The sequence below is a fragment of the Panthera onca genome, chromosome E2 (genome assembly GCF_046562875.1).
Source record: "Panthera onca isolate mPanOnc1 chromosome E2, mPanOnc1 haplotype 2, whole genome shotgun sequence".
NCBI classification, from domain to species: domain Eukaryota; kingdom Metazoa; phylum Chordata; class Mammalia; order Carnivora; family Felidae; genus Panthera; species Panthera onca.
In genome coordinates this window covers 58,451,641-58,476,596 of record NC_138353.1, presented here as the reverse complement: position 1 = coordinate 58,476,596, position 24,956 = coordinate 58,451,641, and the positions used below count along the sequence as shown (strand labels likewise).

Sequence of the window (24,956 nt, the reverse complement as noted above, 5' to 3'; positions counted from 1 at the left end):
TTCACTGCTGTGTCCCTGGGGAACAGGACCAGCCCCTGCTGAAGCTCCCTCAGCTGGCCAGCAGCAGACCCGGGGCCAGAAGTCCGGCCCCGCACAGCGCTGCACATGGGGCAGGTGATTCGCAAACACTTGCTGGTTGTTGAGTGAACTGAATCATCTCGTTTGGGCTCTCGGTCATCAGTGTACGTGGCCCAGGTGCCACGTGTGCATACGGGGCTCAGACTGGGGACAGAGGAACGACGACGACGAAAGGTTCGGTGACCTGGTCAGTGAGTGTGGGGAGGGAGCAGGATGTGAACAGGGACGGTGGCTGTGCAGGGACCTTGGGCCTGGTGTGCGTGAGGTGGAGACTTTGGGAGCCATCGATATTAGCAGACGTTCGATTGTTCTCACAGGGAGCAGACAGAGACGCGGCAGCATTCTGGGTTCCTCGGACTTTAATTACAGAGCTGAAGCACTTCCGTTCAGGAATTTGGAGGAGCAGAGACCATAAGTCACTCAAATAATTTGCACCGAGTGAAGGTTGTCCCGAAGGAGAATGCAGCCCCGCTCCGGGGAAGGTCAGCCCTTCCTCAAGCCCGGCGGGTATCTGAAACTGCCGTGCGCGTTCCGAAACGGAGGGCAGCGGCCCGGGGACTCTGCCCGGGAGTCACAGACCCGAGGCCGGCACCGTGGGGGACACGCCTTGTTGTCAGACCCCCCCAGTGCTGCGTGGAGCGGGGGGGGGGGGGGTGGGGGGGGGGGGGCGTCTCCAGAAACATTAGTGCGTCCCTTTGAAGTCTGTGAGTGGATTGTCCTCGGAACAATAATAAAGATGAGACAAGCCCCGCTCGCGGCAGGTGGAAGCCAGACAGAGGTTTCGCTAGAGAAAGTCGTGTTGGTGAAAGCAGGCTTGTTTCTTCCCCGTGTTACCCTCCCAAGAGTGAGCGCCTGTGCACCGTGGGCCTGGAAGGGGTTGACCAGAGCCAAGGCCACGGCTGCCTGCGTTTCCCTCATTTGCAGGCCGAACCTCGTGCGTTCACGTAGGCATCTGCAGGGTCCGGGGCTCCGTACTGGCGGTCTGCAGAGTGTGACGGGGACACGGGGGCTCCTAGGTCTGGGGCGCGATGCACGGCACCCGAGAGGGTACGGCAGGCTGGCGGAGACGAGCAAGAGAGGGGTTGGAGGGGTGGACAGAGAAGTGCAGGGAGCGAGAGAGAGAGAGAGAGGAGAGAGAGAGAGAGGAGGGGGGAGGAGACGAGAGACAAAAAGGAAACAGAAGGACAGAAGTGCACACCCGTGCAGACGGATGGACGGAGACAAGCAGAACGAAGGCGGAAGGAGAAAGACAGACGAAGGCGGAAGGAGAAAGACAGAGAGAACTGGGCAGAGAAACGGAGACACAGAGAAAGAAACAGGGACCTGGAGAGAGAGATGCACAGACGGAGGCAGAGACCCACCCTCTAGTCTGTGCCCCGAAAGCACGGTCACCCCCCATCCCCACCGCGTCCCGCCTTCACATGTGCCCCGTCTGTAGGCTGTGCCCCACTTTCGTTCAAATAGAAAACACGGGTGTCCTGTTGAGACACAGAACTTCGAACATCTGAGCACCTTCTGGGGAAGCTTCCAAGGGCAGCCGCGTCCAGGAACATCTCAGCTTGCTTAGCGGGTGCCTTACAAGCGAGGCGTGCCCTCGACTCCGCCCACACAAGTTTCGGGGGCCCGGGGCCCTGGCTCCCTTCCCGGAGCCTTGGGCGTGAGAAGAGAGCCCAGTGTCTCATGGGTCTTCAGTGGGACCCAGGGACCCCGGGATCCCACGTCAGGGGTCTTGTGGCACAGCCCCGGTCAAGGTCCCAGGGTGTCTCAGGGGGTTATCTGTATATTAGGACCCTTTGGGGTCTTTTCTGGGAGGAAACAAACAGGAGACACCCCTTCTTTCGGGCCATTCTTTGCGGACAGGTAAGAGTGGAGCTGGAGGTGTGGTTGAACGTGAAGCCAGAATCTGAGGACACAGACCCGAGCCGCTCCCCGAGGCTCCCCCAGGCTGCCACGTCCCCCAGGAGCACCCCGGGTTCCTCGGAGCCGACAGGCCGGGGGTGGGGTATAGACGCGGGGCATTCATCATGGAAGGGTTGGGGTGCTTAGGAGGAGGGGCGAGAGGAGAAGAGAAGAGGAAGAGGAAGAGAAGGAGGGATGGGGAGGGAGGGTGGGAAGGGGAAGGACCAAGAGAGTGAGATGGGGGAGGGGAGGGGAGAGGACACAGCGGGACAAGCGGCTTCCCTGAAACACCCCTGCTCGGCTTTCCCTGGAACCTCCCGGAAGCTCACGGCCAGGTGCAACCTGAACCACGCAAACCCTTGGTCAAACGTGTGAAATGAAGGGCCGGGACCTGAATCGACCTCCCCCCGCTGCAGCTCTGATATTCTGGAATTCCGTGAAATCATCGTGTAGCGGAGTCCTAATCAGGGCGCGACACCGATGGTATCGTGCCCCATGTGTGCACTGCGTTTGCGGTAAATGAATATTATTTCATTACGAGAACAAATCATTATTATTGCCAAGCAGAGAGCAAGTGGGGCCGGGGATGATTAAAACCATACTTCCGACGACTGTCAGCTCCTGTACAAAGACATTGATCTCTCCTCCCGGGCAGCTAAGCCTGGAGAAATCCGCTTTTCATTACCAATCGGCATTGACTTAATGTACCATAGCTGTCTTATCACATTTAAAGTTATGTCTACTTAAGATATTTAATTTAAAGTGATATCCTTAATTTCCTCATGGTTTCCAAAGTTTATGTTAACCGTAACCTGCTCGTTTGCAAACGCTCTCCCTCTTTGATTGCAAGTCTGATCCCACACTTTTGTCTCCAGTTACCCCAGGGTCGAGGCCCGAGCCCGGGGTTGCTCATCCCTGCCCTGTCCGGAGTTCTGCGTTTCTGTGGCGCGAGGTGATTTTGATCAGGCCTCCGGGCACATGACAGTTACGATGCCGGCCGGCGTGGACTTGTGTGGCTGCTGGGTGCCAGGCAGGGGGATGCGCTCGAGAGGGGTCATCTCCTGGCGCCCACCCGGCAACCCAGGGGGCAGGGGCCTCTACGTGCCCGTTTACGGAGGAGGACGAGGAGGCCCCGGTCACGCGGCTGCAGGGCAACAGAACCGGGAGCCCCCCTACGTCTGTCTGCCTCTTTTAAGCATGACGCCCGTCCTGACAGACCCCGTGCCAGGGGCCCACCTGGGAGCGCCTGTTGGCGGCCCCTTGGGGCACACGGGCCAATAGCGTGTGCGGCCGAAGCTTCACGCCAGGCGTCCCTCGCTCTGAGCCTCGGAGCAGGCGTCCGCCGTCCCCTCTCTGCAGAGGGACGTTCCACCCGCCCCTCTCCCCAGGTGACAATGGTCAGCTGTTGTGGCTCTCCCCACGGTGCCCTGGGGGGGAGGGGGGGTGCTGGGGGTGCTCACGGCGCTGGCGCAGGGCCGAAGGGGCAGGACCAGCTTGGCCCCGCGGAGCGTGACTGCAGGTGGAAAGCCCCAGCCCCACACGGTGTCGCCGCCCGCTGCTGAGGCAGGCGCTCCCGTCTGTTGCTAAGCCGCCCAGAGCAACCGTCCGCGTCCACGGGAGCTGTGCCTCTGCCCCCTGGGTCGCTCGGTTTGAATAGACTCCTCCCCCAGGGGCGGCGTCACTCATGAATCTGTCGTGCTCTGTCCTTATCGTCCTTGTTGTTTTCCTTATCATCAGATATTTCCGGGAAAGAGCTGCCCCGTTTGAATTCCATAAGCTTCCATTAAGAGATTAAGTGTTTGTTTTTTTAATTTGAGAGGAGAAAATAAATGGATAAATCCCCCCTAGAAGGGAATGACGGGCGCCCGGGTGGCTCAGTCGGGTGAGCATCCGACTCTCGGTTTCAGCTCGGGTCGCGATGTCACGGCTTCGTGAGTTCAAGCCCCGCGTCAGGCCCTGCACTGGCAGCGTGGAGCCTGCTTGGGATTCTCTCTCCCTCTCTCTCTGCCTCTTCCCGGCTCGCACCGTCTCTGTCTCTCTCAAAGAAATAAACTTAAAAGGAATAGAGCGAAGGGAATGACCTTGTAGGCTGGCCGCAGAGAGTCTGTGCGCGGACCCTGGGGCCGGACCGCCTGGTTTGAGCCCCGGGGAGCCTGGGACAAGCTCTGCGTCCGTCCCGTGCCGGTTCCCGCACCTGCCGAGCTGGGCAGGCGGCGCCCCAGCACACGGGAGGGCTGCGGGAGGTGCTCTGGGTAAGTGCACGCTCTCCCCACGCTGAGCGATGGCCACGCCGGTCCGTGCTTCGCCGTTACTATTCGTTAATGACACGCCTGCTTCGCAGGGCGCCTTTTACCAAGCACGACGTCAAAACCTGCTGGTGAGGTTGGCAAACAGAACCTGCTCGCGAAAGCTCCCTCCGCGTCACCCACACCCCCCGGATTTGTGAGCTGTCTCAGATACCTGGATCCTGCCCCTTTTATGCGCAGTTGATTCCATTTACAATGTGAAATTATAGCCCAGATTAGTCCCAAACGCTTAGCAGTGAGAACGGGTCACGCTTCGTCCATCCGTCTGCCTGAAGCCCCCAGCCACCAAGCATCCCTGTCGTGTCCCGTCCTCAGGATCTTCCAAGAAGACCAACAACGTGCTTGATCCTAAGAGACGCGTTGAGTGGTTTCCCCGCCGTGTTTCCTCCCCGGGTCACGGCAGCCAAGAGGCAGCGTTCCGTTTCACGGATGAGGGTCCTGAAGCTTTTAGGACTTTGGTGAACCTCCGAAGGACACGCGCGTCCTGGTTGTCCACGGAACCCGGGCGCTCAAGCGTGTCGTTGCACTAGGAAGGGATAAAACTGACAACCAAAGACCGGGAGCATCTGAGAGCACGTTGCACAGACGTTTCACGGAGGAAAAGGACTGAGTCAGACCTAATTCCGTCAGAGAGCTTACCGCACACAAGACCAGGCGGGATAAACACATGTGACTATTTTAGTTCCCCAATGACTAAGGCAATGCTCATTTTGCAACTCTTTTCAGAGCGCTAAATATATATTGGTTGCGGATTGACACAACTCTTGAGATTGTCTCAGTTTCACTCTTTTTATTTTGTAAGTCCTTCCTTTGCGATCCACGCGATGTCTTCAGTTGCAGAGAGAAGTTCAGAGTTTTTCACTGTTTGCAAAAAGTTTTCCCTGTTAAATGTCAACAGCGAGTGCTAAAACAACAAAAACCAAACCAAACAAACAAAACATTCTATGATCTTCCCAGAATTATGGATTGAAGGGATCTGAGATAATTTTGGATCTGGGTCAGAGGGGATCCTCATTAATTAAACCCTCGGGCCTGGGAATTCTCCAGGGGCGCAGCGAGGGCTCAGGGCTCAGGGACCCCTGAAATTTCGGGGGGAGCCTGGGAACACCCGCCCCCAGACACAGGCCTCACGCCTTTCCTCATCGTTCTCGGCCTAGCTCATGACTCACAGCGTCCTGGGAGGGACGAGGCTCAGCACACCCCATGGCACGCCCACCCCAGTGTCACAAGGAAAGGGTCTGGCCGCTCCCCTTCCTCTGGTCACCTAGCGGGTCGGTATTTGGAATCCACCAGGAAGTAGGTACTTGGGGTAACAAAAAATGTGTAATATTTTTGACCTAATTTCAGGAAATCACAAATAACCATTCCAGAGCAGTTATTCTATTTTTTTCCACTGGGAAAGGAAGCTTGCACACTTTAAAACATTTTTTTATCGTAGAGGAATAGTAAAATAAATTATGGCACATCCATAAGTTGGCATATTGGAGACGCATTAAAACGACGTTTGCACGGGTCCTTTAATGATGCGGGGACGTTCCTATGAGATGCTGACCAAGGGAGGGCAGCGTGAAACAAAACTCCTGACGCTGGCTTTGTGTAAGGATGCGTCTTATGAGACTCGCACGTGTGCACACACATGCACACGCGTGCAAACGTTTGCACACGCACACATACACACGCGCACGCACGTGCACAATGCTTTGCGCACAAGTGTGTACACACCCATATACACGTGTGCGCGCACGCACACACCCACACACATGCGTGTGTGCACAAACACGTGCACGCGTGCAAACGTTTGCACACGCACACATACACACTCATGTGCACAATGCTTTGCGCACAAGTGTGTACACACCCATATACACGTGTGCGCGCACGCACACACCTGCACACATGCGTGTGTGCACAAACACGCGTGCGCGTGCAAACGTTTGCACACGCGCACGCACGTGCACAATGCTTTGCGCACAAGTGTGTACACACCCATATACACGTGTGCGTGCACGCACACACCTGCACACATGCGTGTGCACAAACACGTGCGCACGCGTGCAAACGTTTGCACACGCACACATACACACGCGCGCGCACGTGCACAATGCTTTGCGCACAAGTGTGTACACACCCATATACACGTGTGCGTGCACGCACACACTCGCACACATGCGTGTGTGCACAAACACGTGTGCACACGTGCAAACGTTTGCACACACGCACATACATGTGCGTGCGCGTGTATACATGCTTGCACACAAGTGTGCACACACGCACATACACACGTGCACACACGTGCGCCAGACAGAAGGCAGTTTGCTGCCGTGCTGACCGTGGGCACTTCTGAGCAGCGGGACTGCGTGTCGCTTTAATTTTCCTTTTTAAAACTCTCCTAGATTTCCTCCAAGCAAAGAATATTATATTTATAACCGAAACCGGAGGATTCTGGTAAAGCACCGTCTCTCTGGAACAGAGGCTGTTGAACCAGGGTATGAAGAGAAAATTAGCAGCGATCGTGTTGTAAGTCGGAAGCTTTCAAAACGATCTTTAAAAGCGTAAATCCAAGGCTTCAAGTTTAATTCAAACGTTTGGAAACGAGCAGATCCCGTTACACATGTTTATTTCTTTCACGTCTAAGCAGCCGCGCGCAGGAGTCAGATTCCAGTCTCCCTGGCCGCTGCAAAGGCCGTGGCCGGCGTCGTTTCGGGGAGCTCCGCGAGGGTTCTGACCGCTGCCTGGCCTCCCTGGTTTTCCGTTTCTCCCTCCGTGTACCTTTTGGTGTGAGAGTTCGAGGGACCGAGATTCAAACCCGATTTGCGGTGTGGTCCACAAAGACCAAGGAGTATCCCCATCCAGGCTAATTACTTCTTGTTTTGTCTAAAAAGCGAGGGAGCTTGGAGCTGGCCCCGGGACAGGGTTTCCAGAACGTACGAAGCATGGAATGGCAGGTCACGACACACCCGCCTCGCAGGCTGTTCCAGGCCAGAGGCCAGACCCGGGCGCCCAGCGGGCAGGGGCTGACCCTGACCTCCCGGAACGCGCCCCTCGCCCCAACCCCGGAGCAGCCCCTCACCAGCCCCCGGCTCGTCCCCTGCTTGTTCCAAACTGGTGGGTCTGGACGCAGGCCCCGGGGTCAGCGCCAAGGCGGGGCGCCACTTTGCAGAGCTCACGCAAGGGCCTCTGCCCGAAGACGGAGTAAACAGACTCTCCTTAAAGGTCACTCCTTCAGGCTCCAGCTCCGGCGGCCAGAGGAAGCTGCAATCATTTTTCAGGGCTGTAAATGCCAGAAGAAAAACTCACCAAGCCACAGCTTCCCTCCATGCCCCTCGTCCGCCGAGCGCCTTCTCACAAGGCATTTCCTTGCCAAATAAAGATGCTTTTTTTAAGCCTGAACCCGGAATAGACCTCGAGTAACCTTTACACAAGGGTCTTGGGAGGCGAGGTTTTAAATTTAGTTTGCAAGCCTCGGTGGCCCCAGCCCGCGGGCCCTGGCCCCCGCGGGCACCTTCTGCCCCGTCCTGGCGCTCTGTGCACGCGGGACTGCCTGACTGACAGGTCTGGACCCGGGGCAGAGTCTTTTCCACTGAAAGGGGTCTCAGCGTGTGCCTCTGTCGTGTTTTATTCTCATTGTTTCATCAGGTCCTGTTTGCTTTGGTTTGCCACAAAAGGAAAGATTTTATTTCTCCGACCCGGTCTCCCTGAGATTAGATGTGGCCCCCTGTTGCTGGTTCATCCTGAGGACAGAGGAGTCCTTGAACAAGCAGGGGGGTGGGGTGAGGTGAAATTTAAGGATTGATTTCAGTGGAGGTGAGACGTCTCCTTTCAGACTCAATGTGCCTGCCCCACTGCCCACATCCCGGACGCCCAGCTCGTGGATGAACATGTCCCCTTTAAAAAAAATAAGGGGGGGGGGATGCTCTTTCTCGGTAGGGCTCAACCGTTTAAGATGTTGGACTAGTTCATACCAGAGTGTGACTGACTGATGCCAGAGCCTTGTTTTCAGGGATCTGCGGGCTAGACATACAGAGAATGAAGTTCTGAAGAGTAACAAGAAGGCGAGGGGGGCGGCTGGGAAGCAGGTGGCCGAGGCCGGAGAAGCAGGGCAGGAGACAAGGCGAATGCGGTCATTGTAACGTCGTGTGTACCCCTGTTTTGCGCAAAGGCGTTTCTGCAGGAAGAAAATCCAATGTCTAAAAGCAGCTCACGGAGGGAAAGAAAATAAGGGTGAATGAATGCCGTGGCCTAATTTGGGTCTGTATCAATTAAATTATGCTGTAGCCACTTCTGCCTTGTGGACCGGCGACATCTTGAGTCAACAGGGACATCCTCGGGGCTGGGCCAGGTCTCCTGCCTCCCGGGAGCCCCAGCACCCAGCAGGGCTGTGGTCACAACGCCTGAGGCTCTCACTTCAACAGCTTTGGGACAGTGGCTCTCGTTTCCTTGGGCAGCTAGAGAAAACGTCTGTAGGAGAGGCTTTGAGGAAGATTTTGAGGAACTATCGATCTGTCTATAGTTTGAGAAAGTATTTTCTTTTGAAAGTCAGGTCTCTAACCAGCTTCACGTGTCCTTTGTGAGTTTCCACAGGCTGGAGAAAACAGCTCAGCTACTCTCTCTGCCGCTGTCCTGCTCTGCGACCCTCAGCAAGTTACTTAGCCTTCTGTGTCTCTGGAGATGCTGTTCACGGGAGGGACCAGCGCGGTTCCCGGGCAGGGCTGGGAACCCTCGGACCCTCAGGCGGTGGTGAGCCCGCCGCCCCCCGCCCTCACCATCTACAGGAGCGCCCAAACACCAGAGGCAGGACCGTCTCTTGAGAGAAAGAGACGAGCCCTCGGCTCAAGGAGGTGTGGGGTGGGGCTGGACCCACGTTTGGAAGGCGTCATTTGCAGCCCAAAGACCCGGGGTTTAAATAGATGTGCCAGTCCACAGGTGCGTAAGTGGCTGCTAACTATGTGCAAAGTACTTTTTTATTTTTAAGACAGAAGCAACACGAACTCCTCGTTCCTACCTATGATATTGGCAGACTGATAGATTGGCAGAGGGTCAGGTGATACGCCGTGTGAGGCAGGAATGGGACCCACGTGCAGCTTGTTGGTGGCCAGAAACTCGGTCACTCCTTGCTGAGACACATCTGTGTTCGGCGTGCGGGCGCCTTCTGCTCACCTGGGGAGCTTACCCAGGGAGATTCGAGGTGCGGTGCTGTTGATAGTGCTGTGAAATCACTTATCGCTGAGCTAGAAGCAAAAGCAGGCCAGCAGCCGCATGTCGGGTCCGTCCCCTTTTTGTCACATAGGACGCACAGGTCTCTATGGGTATGATTTGTGCAGACAGACGTTGGATGAGATTTGACCAAAGCGTTATTTCTCGGTGATGAGGTTTGGGGTGGGGCGATTATTCCTTTCTCCTTTCTCCTTTGATGGTTTTCTTTTGGAAATTTTCAGTCTGAAATTTTAAGTCGTTTCAAAAGAGTATGTATGTCCTAATTTTGCAAATAAGGGTGAAACGCGTAGCTGAGCCCTGCAGAAACCGTGAGCCGTGCCACGGGGGCCGGATCCACCTCACGAGAAGACATTCCAGGACAGGGAACTTTCAAGGACGACAGAAGACAGCTGACGGACGGCAGAGCCCCGCGGCCTATCTGGGCCGATGGGGTGATAGCCGCTCATGGGGCCTGGCTGGTTTTAGACCCAGGGCTGGTTACAGACCCCGCAGGCCCCAGCCTCTCTCTCTGAAGTAAACAGGAAGCAGAGCCCGGCCAGGCGCTGGTGGAGGACCTGTGTTCCCGGCTGCGAGCAGAGATCGGCCCCCGCTCCACACAGACCAAAATCCCCAGGAAACAGCAGGTTGGATGCTGGACACCGTGGGGCGTGAGTCGTGAGCCAGGCTCCTGCGCGTCCCTTCAAGGTGCGGGGCCAGAAGGACAGAGGAAGACGGCCTCACACAAGGAGAAGCGGGACGGCAGGCCTGCGGGGTCCTCTCTCGGAAACAACGGGGCACACACCCCGAAAACGGCTGGGTGGCTCCCTCAACGTGAGGACGCAGGTCACGACCACTCACTGCCACGGCGAGAGACAGACGACACCTGCTGACTGAGCACTGGGCTGAGGCCGGACGCGGGAGAGCGGACCCGTTTGCTCTCCTTACCGCCTGGCGTTGAGGGACCGTCCAAGGGGCACATGGGTGCGAGCTCATTAAAACATTTAAAATGCTGCATCAGGGGCGCCTGGGTGGCTCAGTCGGTTAAGCGTCAGACTTCGGCTCAGGTCACGATCTCGCGGTCTGTGAGTTCGAGCCCCGCGTTGGGCTCTGGGCTGACAGCACAGAGCCTGGAGCCTGCTTCGGATTCGATGTCTCCCTCTCTCTCTGCCCTCCCCTGCTCGTGCTCTGTCTCCCTCTCAAAAATAAATATTTAAAGAAGCATTTTTTAAATAAATAAAAAATATGGAGCCAAACACACGCTGCCCGCAGTGGACTCCGTGATGCCCAGCGTCCGCGTCCACACGGCACCTGCCCGTGCACACAGGCGCCCCCTCATGTGGGACCGTCGAGATCTGCCGGGGATCCTCGCCACGAAGGGGACAGCTCACCCAGGCCACACGCAGCCTGTTTGCAAGCCCACGTATTTGCGAGACGAGCAGCTCGAGGGGCTGTTTTGTGACAAAAGACAGAAAAACACGGACGTGTGACTAAAGTGCCTTGAAATGGGGTTTATCAGAATAGAAGTTTCCCCTTTTTGTTGCTATTGTTTTTGCCATGCTTTTGTGTGTGTGTAAAGAAACAGTTTTAAGCGATTTTAAAGGTGTGGCTGTGGCAACTCTCCCTCTAATGGCAGCAATAAATGCCAGTTAGGCAGGACCCAGGGGTGCTGTCAGTGCTTTGCATCTATTAACTCACACCCTTCTCCCCACCATAGGTCCTCCCCATTTTGCAGACCAGGAAACCAACCGAGGCACGCAGAGAGGTTGAGTAACTTGCCCAAGGTCACACAGCTGTCAAGAGGCAGCTCCATAATGTGTGTGTGTGATCCCTTTGTCACAGGTCTGCAGCCGGAGATGTGACACTGAGAGTCACGAGTGCCTGTAGGCTGCTCCCTGTCGGGCTCTGCCGGGACATCTGTGTCCTCGTGTCTAATTAGCCCGCTTTGTGCGGCTAAGTCCCAGTCCCCTCCCGTTTCGCCAGCGAAGGAGATGTCAAGTGACCCAACCAGGATCACAGACCCAGTGAGTGGGGGGGGCCCGCGTCACACCAGGTCCGTGTGAACAACGTCTGTGTCTTTCCACGCCTGCTCGTCATCCCCATCCAGTGAAACGTGGAGAAACAAAGGAGCATCTCTGCGTCCAATCGTTGTCTGATGTCGATTCCGTGACATTTCGAGTCTTTGGAGACGATACACTTATAGGGAGGGGAAAAAAATGTCCTTGGAGAAAAACACAGCGACCAACTCAGCTTTCCTCGCAGGAAGAGCCCGTTGCAAAGTCCCTGCATGAGAATGACGTGGCAGTCTAGAGGCTTTGACCGTCTTTGCCCCGCAGAAACGCTCGCCCCAGGGGGCTCGTGCCTCCCCGGCCGCCCCGGGAAAATGTGCCGGGACCTGCGGCCCCTGGGTGGAGATGTGTTGGTTGTTGGAGCTTCGGCCACCGGGCTGCCGGTCGTGGTGAGCCTCGTCCCCGCCCTGCTGTGTGCGTCCTGCTCACGATGCAGCCAGTGAAACTGGTTTCTGTGGGGCCAGACCCCTCTCCCGCGCTCTCTCCCGCTCCCTCCCGTGCGCCGAGAGCCTCTGGATTGCATTAGCTTCATAAATAACACGTCTGTTGTCAGATTTTCCCCTGGTGAGGAAAGGGCAGCTGGGGAAGCCGGTGGGTCACGACCTTCATGTTTCGCAGCGGGAGTCAAAACGCCTCCCATGCCAGGTCGGGAGCGGAGGGTCTGTGTTATGCTTGCGCTGGGCCCTGACAGGCACATGTGATTCCCGCGCTGGGGGGACCCGGGGTTTGTTTCATGGCCTGCTCGGCACCGAACATCTGCTGGGAAGTGGGAACGACCCCCCACCGCCACCCCCACCCCCACCCCCGCCGAACCTTCCAGGCTTGGAGCTCTAGCTCGGGCACCCAGCCAGGGAAGGGTCGCAGTTTCTCGATGCCCAGGTTCAGCAGCGGTGAACGAAGGGCATGGCGGGTCCCGAGCCCGGTCACCTGAGGGCTCTGTAAACCGAGGCTCCGGGCCCAGAGTCGGCGCTCAGCGAGTGGCAGGTGTCGCTGTGCCCTTGATCCCGAAGACACGGGGACTTTCCTCTCTGGAGGCCGTGCTTCCTCCTTCTCCGCCCCAGGCCCTGCTTTGGGCGGGCCCGCGGCTCCCTCGGGTGCACGAAGGCCTGCACGGGGGAAGGAGTGCCAGGCCCAGAGCGCGTGCTTCTGGCTTCGGGTCCGAACCCTCATCTGCTTCCACGGGCGCCGGGGACAAGGCCTGACCCTCAGTTTAATGCCCGCGTCCTCACTGCCTATCTCTCCAGCGTTTAAGTGACTCTGCGTCACCTCTTAGTGGTCTTACAAGAAAAGGAAAACTTGGGAGATGGGGGCACCCAGGGGAATGGGAAGATGACACACCCGTTTTGTATCAGGCACCTGCTTCGACTTTTAGAATTCCGTCTTTGTCGTCCTCCTGCTGACGGGGGTTTTGGACCCCTCTCCCGAATGAGTGCAGGGAGATTCGTGACTTGCCTTGATCACCCCTCGCGTGGGATGCAGCCTGGACCCCAGCCCCAAGGGAAGGTCGAGCGAGCTTGGGCACCGGGATGAAAGCCGTCACCCTCCCACGGGTCCTGAAAGTATATTCCGGTGAATTCTCTCCCCTCCGGCCAGGGCTTCCCTCTATCATGCTAATACGGTCCGTTCCCTCTGTGTGACTTTGTAAAGCACAGCCCTGCCCATTTTAGCAATAAGTGACCTCAGGGTTCCTCCTCTGTGGGAAGCCTCCCTTACCCTTGTGACTATTCACTGGTAATTTCACCCCATCCCGAGGAGGAGTCGGGACAGGACGGCGTCTTTCCTCCCTGCTCAGGGTGGCAGATCTTCCCCAGCGTGCGTTTATGCCCCGCACGGACTGAACACGGAGGGTCGCCCCGCGGGGATGGGCACTGTGGCCGGCTCTCCGGGTCTCACTGGGGCTTCGTGTGTGACCTCCTGCGGTCCTCAGAGCTCGGTACCCTTATCATACCCATTGTGCAGATGAGGACACTGAGGGCTGGTGCACCAGGGAGCTGGACCTTGAAGGATGACCCGTGGTAATGGAGAACGGATTCTCAGGAGGCAGTTTCTGAGGTCTAAATCCAGACAGAGCCCGGGCCCAGGGCTGCTGACCACCAGCCGGGAAGTCGCCTGCCCAGCCTCCCCGCATCCCAGCCCCGTTTTCCCCTGTGTTCTCCCTACTCTCTGAGAATCTCATTTCCTTCTCTGCCTCTTGTGTGCTTCCCCCTCCAGATTACGAGGCCTCTGCCCTGATGTTCACCGTTACGTCCTCGAGCCGCACTGAGACCTCTCCTGGCATTAAAAACGCATCGGACCTCAGGAACAGTGGCCTGGGCGGTGGGTGGAGGCCAAGAGAGCAGCAGAGCAGAGTTCAAAGGCGCGGCTCTCGCCCGCTTCTCCCCTGGAGGCCTGCTCCCCGGGGGCCCCCGGCCTGCAGACCCTTCTGTATGGGGGTGCGCCCAGGACTGCCGTCCGACCCCCTCCGATCTGCACAGCTACACCCTTGAAGGGAGCTTCAAAGCATGTCTGCCGATAGATCAAGCCTTCTCTCAGCCATGACAGCCCCCCATCGCTCGCCTCCCCAAATAAACCCGCGTAATGAAGACAGATGGCCCCGGTCAGCCGCCGGCCCCAAGCAAGGCCTGCAGATGGTGCTGTGGGCGGCCGGAGGCCACACACCCCACCCCCGAGCGGTGCTCTGAGGTGTCACCGGGATGGAGACTGGCCTCGGCCTGCACTCCCCCCATCGCCCTGGGGGCAACACCTCTCCACGATGAGCCTGGTGAGTCTGAGTAGATGGGCCCCCTTGCAAGGCGCGTCTGGAGCCTAAACCACCGCCAGCCCCGCCTTGGCCAGCGGGCAGGGGCTTTATTCGCCTGGCTCCCCGTTAGGGAGGTGGCCTGGGATTCGGGGGCCCTCCGGAGATGGCAAAGTGGCCCGGGGCGGTCGGGGCCTCACCCTGGGGTGTCTGAAAGCGGGGCCCCGAAGAGGAAGGGCACCTGCCCACCTCGTGCCAGCCCACGGAAGTGGGGGAGTCCTCACGAGAGGGGCAGGGTCTCTGCGAACGTGCTGGGGGGGGGACAGCCGTTAGCGAGCGCTCCCCAGGGGCGTCCCACTGGGTGGGGCTTTCAGGACACAGCCTCAAGTGTGCCAGGTGGCCTCTGGGTCTGAGGGTCACCTGAAGGGACTGGTCTGCAGAGGTCACTGCCCGCTGGGAGCTGGGTGGGGGCAGGACGGCGGCCGCCTGGTAAAGGGTGGCCAGTGTTCAGGGCACCGGCCTCAGCGGGATGTGGGCCACTTGCTGGGGGACAGTAAGAGTCACACGGGGGCCCGAGGGGTCCGTGAGCCACACACCCCGCACACCAGCTGCTCTGAGCGCCCCAGCTCACAGATGGGGGAGACTGAGGCCTCAAGGCCCAGAGGGCCTGTGACCCCGAGACCCTGCCCCCTCGGCTTCTCGCGGCCAGTGGTCTCTGTCGCAGGGCCTGACTTGAGGGGGCTCCAGCGGGGGCCCCTGGAAACGCCAGGGTCAGCCATGGGTCTGCAACATCCAGGCGTTTCTAGACGCTTCTCCAAATCTCCTGTGGCGCGGGGGAAAGGCGCGGTGAGGCGAGGCCAGCCTTGTGTGCGTGTGGCGTAGGCAGAGGCCGGGCAGGCGGATGCCTGTGTGGTCCGAGGGGGCCTCGTGTGTGTGGTCCGTCACCAGCTCAACGCTGATCATCTGTCCAAAGGCTGCTAACTGCCTGCCGATGACCACTGTGTTTACTTTAGTCCTGTCTGCGCCCACGGAGCTCCGAGCGCTGTCTCCTTCCAGCTGGACCTGCTCAGGGAGGGGGGGGGAGGGGCACGGTGCACAATGGACAGGCTGTAAACGGGGCTCGGGATAAATCAAGACATCCCCCCACGGGCCACGTCCCCGCCGTCGTTTCTCCGGCAGCGTCCAGCCTCCCCGGGGGCCTCCGGCCCCCACCCCAGGTTGGCCCAGACGGACCAGGGTCACGAATCACCCGCGCCGAGTGGGGCCAGAGGGCTGTTCATGCTCCTGACCACGGACATAAACACGCGCTTGTCTGGCCGGGGCTTGCGTGTGTGTGCACACGTGTGCGTGTGCCCGCGGCGGCCGCGTGTGCGTGCCTGTGTCTGCACGTGTGGGGCGAGGGAAAGACGGATCTGTTGGGGGGTTCGGCCAAGTGTTGGCAGGCGTCTGCCGGCCCCCGGGGTCTACCCGCCGCATGGAGATGCTTAGCGTCAGTCCACCGCTCCGGGGTCTCACGGTGGGGAGGTAAACGCACTGTGCAAACACGTTTCGGAGTCTGCTTTATGACGCGCTCCAGCGGCTGTGCGGGATTCTGTAGAGTCGGTGGACGTGTTCTGATGACTTCCCCTCTTTGCCCCGATTTTACATGTTTCATCGGCACCTTGCTCTTTAAGATTTACTTCCTCTAAATCATCTCCGATATTATATGCAATGAAGAGGGTTGGAAAGGAGACAGCGACAGACGCACAAAGAGAATGCCTTTTTTTTCCCCCTTTAAACTGTGGAGGTTCTGGAAGGTCTAGTTTCAGTGGGTGTCAAGCTGGACCTTTGCGTTAAGAGGTTAAGCCTGCACGGGGTTCGCTATGACCAGACGCCATGTGCAGAGAGGCTCCGAGATTCAGAGCAGTGCTTTCTGAGCCACGTGGCACCTCGGTGGCCAGCCACTCGCTCACCGGGTGGCACGAACACAGAAATCGGGTCCGTGTGCCTCGGGACAAACCAGTCGTCTGGCTTCCCGTCCAGGTCAGTTAGGAAATGCGCAACTCGAACAGAGACCGGTAACTCCATCACGAGGCTTCTGTTACCAGAGAGAATCAGGATTTACCTAGAAAATCAGCTCCTTCTTACTCACCCACGGTGCTAAATGCAAACAGCTTAGCTGGGCTTTTGCTGTTGTTGGTGCAAAGATAACAGATGCCCGTGTAGAACATTCGATTGCCAAAACACGTAAAGATGTATTTTTTAAAAAAAATTTCCCCTCCCAGTTTCCCGTCCTAAGTAAGTGTGGGCAGCGTTCGGCGGCCCCCCAGCCCTCCCCACCCCAGGCGTCTCTTCATATAAACACTCGCTTTGAAAAAGCTATTGGAATCATATTGGACTGCGAGTTTGGAGCCTGATTTTTTTCAGCCTAACGGTAGACGTCACGGGCATCTCTCCACGTCCACATGTACCTCGATCACTTTGTGGCTGCCCGGGGCTCCTTCACCCTTGGGATGGGTGGTTAGGTGTGAGCGTCTAGTTTTCGCTCAAGCAGATTGACTTTCTGGGCGGCGTTCTCTGATTGGGTTTGGGGGCTTGCCCCCAGGCAGGAGGGACTCAGGAAGGATTTAAGAATTCTATGGGAGAGTTCAGGACTTACGGCCCCTAAAAATGAGGCCCGGGTAACATGCAGACGCCCTGGCTCAGTGTGCCTTTGCACTGTGGGTGAGGGGTGGACACCAGCAGAGAGCAGAGACTGCGGGAAAGGAGGGCCCAGGGCACGTGACCGGCCAGCAAGTGCCCCTGAGCGGGGAGCTCGGGGCAGGAAGGCCACCATGGCCCCTGGATCCTGGGCAGGAGAGGCGGCTGCTGGGGGCTTGTGTGTGTGTGTGTGTGTGTGTGTGTGTGCACGCGTGTGCGTGTGCATCAGCCAGAAAGAAAACAGAAATTCCCTGCAAAGGGAAGGATGTGTCCATCTTCCAGAACCGTCTCAGAACCTTGTAACAGCCCTCCCTCTGCCTCAGTGACATGAGGCATTGCTCACAGAGATTCCTTCAAGCCAATCGTTTTGTTACTTATCTCAGACACGTGCTGTCTCTCCCCTTTGTCAAGTTCCCCGAGGCCTGGGAGAGTGTTGCCTCCTCCAGGAAGGCTTCCGGGGCTCCCGCTGGTCCAGGGTGGATCCCCGCACGCACTCCTGTCTGCTCAGTCATATCTGCTGCAGGCAGGCCTGTCCCCACTGGGGTCCCTCCCACATCCTGTCCTGTCTGCACCGCCACACTGCAAGCTCGGGGTCGGGGGGCACCGGCGTCTCAGGACCTGACCCCGGTCTTTGCACATGTGAACGCACAACACCACGTGTGGGTGAGCAAACAAACCATCGCTCTGAGGCCGCAGACCCCCGGGAGCCGTGGCTGGTGCTGGGGTTTCTGAGAACACCAGGCTCGGAGGATGAGACTGTCCCGGGGGCAGGGGGCAAGGGGAGGGGAGTGAAACCCTCGCCTCAGGCCCAGAATTGAAGGAGGTGCTGAAAAAACCCAGGCGTCAAGAAGAAAGGTCTAAATGAATGCAAAAATAAATCCATGCAGAGTAAAATCTGACATCTGTAAGCAGAGACGGGACACGGGTCTGGCTCAGGGCGAGTAAGGTGGTTCGGGCAGGGGAGGGTCAGGTCCTGTCCTTCCTGCAAAATTCTGCTCTTTTGTTTGTCGTGGGGGTTTTGCATTAATTATGAATTTTTTAAATATAGAAGTACAGTTTCTGTCTTGATGGCTGAGTTTCCAGCGCCCCCTTAATCGTGGTGCTAGCAGGAAGTGCCTCCCTCACCCCGCCCTGGTCTGGCCCCGTGACAGGTCTTGTCCCCGGTCCCCAGTGCCGGAGCTGGGGCTCAAGCCCAGGGCTTCTCTGCGAAGCCGTTGGCCCCGAACTGTAACTGCCAGCGGGACCCCAGATGCGCCTGGGCCCCTGGGGCTCCCGGGGAGAGCACATGGAGAGAGGGACGGGCCGAGCTAAGGACCCACAGAAGTCACACAGTAATTCTCTTTCTTCCCTCCCCCCCGCCCCCAGCCCCCAGTGCCTGTCACAAGGTACACAGAGGTCCCTTACAACCCACCGGGTTGCTTCTGCATCAACGTGGCACGGTCACCCCGGGCGTGGCAGTGGCTGCCCTCGGGACTCACGCATTAACACTCCGGGAACAGTTTTATGGAAATGAGTCACGTACCTCATGGGGAATGTACACTTCGCTTACGATGTTGACGACAGAACGTTTTCCTCGTTTTACTTAACGTATGATTTTTTTTTAAACAAAATGTTCCCGGAACCCAGACCCTCAGAATCTGGAGAAGGGAAAGTTTACAGGACACACGGGAAGGGTCATTTATAAATTGATTTCGCTGCTGACCAAACAGTTTGGCCTGTCTTCTTCTTCTTCTGTTTTTTCCTTCAGTGAAATGATAACATTCTTAAAGCCAGCCCCTCGCCCTCCGAGGTAGAGCTCTGTTTTGCTAAGATCCAGACAGGTCCTGTCAGTGCGGGCTGTCTGCAGTGCTGGCTTCGGGGCCCCGCGGCCTGCCGGCTTTAACGGAGCTGGGCGACCGATTCACTTAAAACAGCAACAACAACAACAACGACGACAGTGTAATTATTCGGTGGCACAGGGTAGCTTCCTGAGCAGAGCGTATCCGCCATTAAGACAGACGGGGAGGGGAGCAGGAACAGAGACCGGGAAGGCTTCTGTGTGGCTTCGGGGGCCGACCTGGGCTTCTCGGAGACTTGGTCCCCTCACCCGGAATGTGGGGGCCCCACACCCTCCTTCCAGGTGGGACGGGCCGTGCACCGCCTCTGGCTCCGGGCTCGGTCCCAGAGGGTCTCTGCCGTGTCGTGTGCCGTCCTCCCCCCGGAGGAACAGATAGTGTCCAGGAGGGAGAGGGCCATCTCAGAGGCGGGAAGGCTCGAGTTGGGCTTGGATGCCGCTGGGGGAGGTGGTGAGACACCCTTTAGAAAAAGCTTTATTTAACATCACATATTGAGCACCTGGGACGCGCCGAGGCCTCCGCTAAGCTGCTCCAGGAAAGCCCGACCGACCGCAGTGGGCTGAACGCCGCGGAGGGACCAGGCGGGACCCGGCCGGTCCTGGGGGCGGGAGGGGAGCCGGGCCCGAAACGGCCGGCCTCAGCTTTCAGGGCTTCGATCCCCGTGTCGGCGTCTCTCTATTGCAGGGGGGCTGCTGAGCCTCGACTTTTCGGGATTCTTGAGAAACGAATCATGGAAACGGTTTGCAAAGTGCCCTGTGTTTGTCGTAGACTATCCGGAAAGTGCCGCAGCACAAAAAGGAGGGGAAAAGGCACACCCAAGTGCACCACCAGGAGGTACCAGCTTTTCACGTCTTGGTATTTTTGTGTGCAAATTACACGCACGCACGCACACCTCAGGGAGGAGCAGTGAGAGCATTAGCTACTGTTACTGCTGTTATTTATTTTCTCTCATCCTTATAAAAACAGGGCGACCTGTGCATGTGCAGGTTTTGCAAATTACTTTATGTAATTGCTTGAACATTCCCTCCTTCCCCCCCCCCCCCCCCCCCGCCCCCCACCTTCTCCGTTTTTCTACAATGTAATTCTTCACGGCCTGGGAGCAGAAAACTGCTTCGGACTGCTACCCCAGTCCCCTCCCGGTGTGTTTCTCTGTGCTCAGCGCCGCCTCCCGGGCAAAGGGCACCTCGGGGCCCACGGGCTCTGGGAGGCTGCGAGGACGAGTGACCCTGGCGCGATTTCTGAAGTCCTGTGTCCCTAGCCGATGCCACCTGGGGGGTGGGAGGGAGCAGATCAAAGCAGCTAGAGCAGGGGAGTTTCCGGGCTCCAGGCGGGGCGACCAAGGGAGACTTCGGAGGTCCCCTGCCCCGCCCCCCCCCCCATGGGATTGTCGGATTGTCGCAGACCCAGGCCAGGAGGGCTGAGTCTTAGGGGAGCCAGTACCGCTTCCTTCCAAGGCTCCTTTATCAAGCAGAGCCTCCCAGCAAAGTCAGGGCGAGGGAATCTCAGTTCTGTGGGTGAGAAGGGTGCACGTTCACGGGCAGCTCCCGGCTCCCCTGGGGCTCTGCAACCACTGGGGCTCCAGTAACAGGAGCACCGGGGTCCACACCCCTGAGCAACCAGGTCCCACATACTGTGGCTGCCACGCCCCTCCCCTCCTCTGAGAGCCCCCAGAACCCAGTGTGGGAAAAGTCAGGGCTTCCAAGTCCGTCTTCTGGGAGAACAAACCTGGAGGGCTGACCTCTGCCAGGTAAACTGCGGCCCGTGTTGTTCTGACCTGAAACTCAAGCCCCCTTCCCCCCGCCCCAGCAATGGCCCCATCTCTGGCTCCCTCCCTTTCCAGGGACAACACCCACTCGACAAAGTGGGATTCTCCGTAATTTTAACTCTTTCCTCTTAGGCGTTTCTGTCCCCAACTCTAAAATGTTCACTATCACAGGCTCAGATGGTGATTGAGTCAAGGCTCAGTCTGGCCACCGCCCTACCGTGGTCTTTTTATTCCAAAGGGAAGCTGGCAATGATCTTGCCCGGTGAGAGGTGGTCTAAGGGGGGCAGTTGCGGTGGCCCCAGGGCTCCCCTGTCCCGTGGAGCCGGAGGACGCAACTGTGCGATGCCCCGCCACCCCCTCCCCCAGCAAGCCCCGACCTTCCCCTTCACCTTTGAGGCCCGACTCTGGAGGTGGGGGGCAATCGGGGGATTTGGGAGGGTGGGGGTGCCCCATAGCCAGTGGGGGGAGGGTGTGGGGAGGGGAGGCCACGTGGAGGGAGAAGGCAGGAAGGAAGTGTGAAGGGTGCAGAGAATCTCCTGGGTAGTGAAGGGAGTGTTCGATGAGCAGTGAGTGTCAGAGGCCAGGGAGCACCTTAGTGGGGAGGAGGGGGAGAGGGAGGGACCGAGTGGCAAGCCGAGCAGGGGAGGGAGGCGGCAGGGGCTCCGATGTCACTCTGACCTCCCTCCTCGCTAGCTAGCTCCTGTGTGTCCCGGCCCTGCACCCGCCCTGGTGCCCAAAAGGAGTGGAATGTGACCCTCCCCACCCCCCATCCCTGCTGCTGGCCCCTCCGCACACCCAGCTCTCCATTGTGCCCCTCCACCCCCCCCCCCGCCCCGTCCCCCACAAAGGCTCCGGCACAGCGTGCTCTGTGCACCCTCCCCCCCCCCCCACAGGCCGCAGGGGTGCGGGGCGGGGTGCTACGTTTACAGGGACAGAGCCCTGCGGGGAGAAATACAGGAAGGGCTCAGCTGGGGGCCTCTCCCTGGGGCATCTCCGTGCTGAGCTGTGGATTGGAGCACTCGTGGCCCCTCCGGCACCGTGGTCTTGGGTTGGGTGTCTCCAGCAATAACCAGCTCCCCCAGGGCCAGTGTCCCGAGAGGACCCCGGGAGAGCTGCCCGCGGTGCCGTGATCTGGCCTCGCTCGGAAGGCGCAGCGGCATTCCCACCGCACTCAACCGAACGAAGCGTCCCAAAGCCCCGGATTCAGGGGGAGGGGACATAGGCCTGACCTCTCAGTAGGAAGAGAGCAAGGCTGCCTGGGGGGCGGGGGACGGGGCATGGGGTCGTGGCCCATCTTGGAGGGTGCTGCTCCTTCTGTTGGAAAAGTGTGCGTTCGGTGCTTGGAACACCTCCGGGAATGACCTGATCTGTCTACAGATGGGTCATTGAGGCTCAGGTGGGGCTGACACTTGGCCAAAGCCACAACTCTATGGGGCGCCTGGTGGCTCAGGCGGCTAAGTGCCTGATTTCGGCCCAGGTCCTGATCTCACGGTTCATGGGTTCGAACCCCGTGTCGGGCTCTGTGCTGACAGCTCGGAGCCTGCAGCCTGCTTCAGATTGTGTCTCCCTCTCTCGCTGCCCCTAACTGGCTCATGCGCTGTCCCTCTCTCTTTTGAAAATAAATGAACATTTAAAAAAGCCACAGATGTAGATGGAGGTGGAGCTGGAAGCAGCCCTGAGTCCGGGGAGAGGCCGCAGGTGCTTTAGTGGAGAAGCAGGACCTTCAGACTCACTGGCTGCCGGGGGCGGGGGCGGGGGCGGGGAGCGGTACTCAGACTGGGGTTCATCTAGTTCCCGGCAGGGTGGCCTTGGGCGCATCACCGCACAGACCGCTGGCAACACATTGAAGCAAAGATCGCCTGAGCACCTACTGTGCGCTGACATTCCGTGTGTTTCCACGGATTAACTCATCAGATCCTAACAACACTGGATGAGGTGCGATAATGATCATCCCCGTTTCCCAGATGAGGACACTGAGGCACAAAGACCAAGGTCGTTGCCAGCAAAGAGTGGAACCAGGGCTTGGCCCCGAGCACTGAGCCTGCAGAAGTTCTCGTCTCCACAGCGACACGGAAAGGAGCTGTAGTGTGGGGACTGTGGTTTCCAGGCAACGAGATGTCGGGCTCATCGTGAAGGTCACCAGTGAGCTGCGTGACATGTCCCCCCGCACAGCAGTTCAGCGCTGCCCGTCAGGCCGGCCTCTACACACGCCACACGATCCCCGCCGGTTTTCAAACCCCAGCCAGTTCTCTTCGACAAGGACGAGCCCTCGACAAGGACGAGCCTGGCTTCGGCATGTTTATCGGAAACAAATGAGCGCTGTTCGTACAAGCTCAGCTAACTAACAAGCGTTTGGTCTCCCACAGCAAGACTGTCGAGGGAGAGTGGGATGGCCCTGCTGTCGGAGCCAGTCTGCCTCGTGGTTGCAAAAGGGCTGCCTGGCCTCCAGCCTCCTCACAGCCTTCCTATCAGCCAGCTGCTGTTCCAAGGGCTTTGTACCTATTAGCTCATTTAATGCCCCCAGCAAGCTGTGAGGAAGGAGCTCTTTTATGACAAGGGCACCGAAGCCCTGGTTGGGGGGGGGGGGGTTATGCAGAAGCGATAGGACTGGTAAATGGCAGGGCGCCTGTCTCTCTGGGCCTCATGCTAAGTTCTCCCTGTGGTGGCGGACAGAGCCCCGGGCTCGGGTCTTGAGGACACATTTGGCCTCCACAGACAGGACGGGTCAGCTTGGCGGTAACCGGGAACTCTCACCCCGGGCCCGGTGGCTCCGCGCCGTGGGCCCCCTTCCTCGGGAGCCAGGGTCACCTGGATCCATCGTGAAGAGACCCAGGCAGACGGCCCCCGGCTGACACGTCGGTCCTGGGGAGCAGAGTGGGGCCCAGCTGGGGCTCCCCGCAGGCGTGCCCGTAAAGGAGCCACAATCTGTCGCCCCCCCTTGGACAGAGGTTGCCGTGTTTCACGGCCCTGCTGCGGAGCTGTGTTGAGTTCACTTTGCTTTGACGTGCCAGGGAGGACAAAACACTCAGTGACCTCCTGTCTCTAAAGCGGCTCTTTCTTCCAAAAGGGTCACGAGTTTTAAGGCTGACTTTGTGCCCGGACGGGCTAGGTCTGAGGGTGACTGGCTGGTCAGGAAGCCCTGTGTTTAGACCCTGACTCCCCTCCGCCCCTGCTCTGTCATCTGGGGGGGCCACTTAGGTTTGAGGGCCCTCATTTCATCATCCATACAATGGGTGTAAGACGCCCCTCTGATTTGGCTCATGCCAGAGGGAGGGGGACCAGTGGCACAGGGGAGCGTCAGCACCCCTCCTGGGCAGCCCGACCGGCCCCTCAGCCCGGCCTTGACCTCCGCTTCCGCAGCTGGCCGTTTAGGGAGAGCCCATTAGTGGAGACGGGGCCACGGGGCTCTCGCGGCTGGAGCGCTGGCCCTGCCACTTCGTGGTCAGTGACCTTGGGCTGGTCGTTTTACTTCACGGGCTCCGCTTGGAGAGGAGTCTTCAGTGGCTGCTCCGGGGACACCTGGCCTCTGCTTGGAGGGCCATCGGGGGACCTGGTCCAGGGGCTGGGGAGGCGGAGCCAACACCTGTCTCCGTTCCGCGAACCTTCTGCCGTACGACTGGGCGGGGCGGGAGCAAGGGCCTCCATCAGTTCAAGGGGATCCGGACACAGACCAGACAAGCTTCCCGCCCCTCTGGCTTCTCTCACCTTCATGTGAACACAGACTCCTTCTGCAGAGGGCTCCAGGGGGCGGGCCGCCTGAGGCCAAGGTGCACGTGTGACGCCCTCACTCACCATTCTTTTGTTCCAAAAACTGTCGCCGTGAGCCTGCCACTGCTTCGGAGCCCCCCTCGCAGCCCCTCCCTACTGGAGCCCGTGCGGCCACAGGGGAGCCCGGCCCGTCACCAAACAAGCACGCGGGTGGGCGCGAAGGCCCGCGGGGAGGGGCCCACCTCTCCCGTGCCTGCACCTTGGACAGAGGCGTGGCCTTGAACCGGGGGAGCCGGGGCTGCGGGTGAGGATGTGCAGGCAGCTGGAGCTCTGGGCTCCAGACTTTGGATTCACAAACCAGGACAACCCTCCCCTCCGACAGAAGAAGAAATCCCCTGCGGGAGCCGACCTCGAGCGGTCAGAGTTTGGTTTCCTTTCTGCCGACTAAGGGCCCTAAATGTGCTCTGTGCTGTTACCATCGTGTCCCGAAGGACGTGTCCCAGGTTAGAATGGATGGGTCTCACTGCCCCTCCCTGGTCTCCTGCCACCTGTCCCCATCGCAGACCCCACCTACCTGGACCCCTTCACCCTCACCACGTCAGGGTGCACCTGCCCAGCTTTCCTTCTCCTGGGGCTGCCTCTGGTCTTTGCCTGCACAGCGATCTAGAAGTCCTGGGTGTTCAGTCAGTC

General features: G+C 58.8%; 1 long non-coding RNA gene across 1 annotated transcript in view; it reads left to right on the top strand.

Moving 5' to 3' along the window:
* LOC145713240 (uncharacterized) overlaps positions 1–24,956 on the top strand; it is a 345,251-nt gene that overhangs the window by 183,085 nt on the left and 137,210 nt on the right. Inside the window, exon 2 of the long non-coding RNA XR_014136287.1 lies at positions 13,754–14,303. This is a non-coding gene — a long non-coding RNA (uncharacterized LOC145713240). The remainder of the gene's footprint in view (positions 1–13,753; positions 14,304–24,956) is intronic.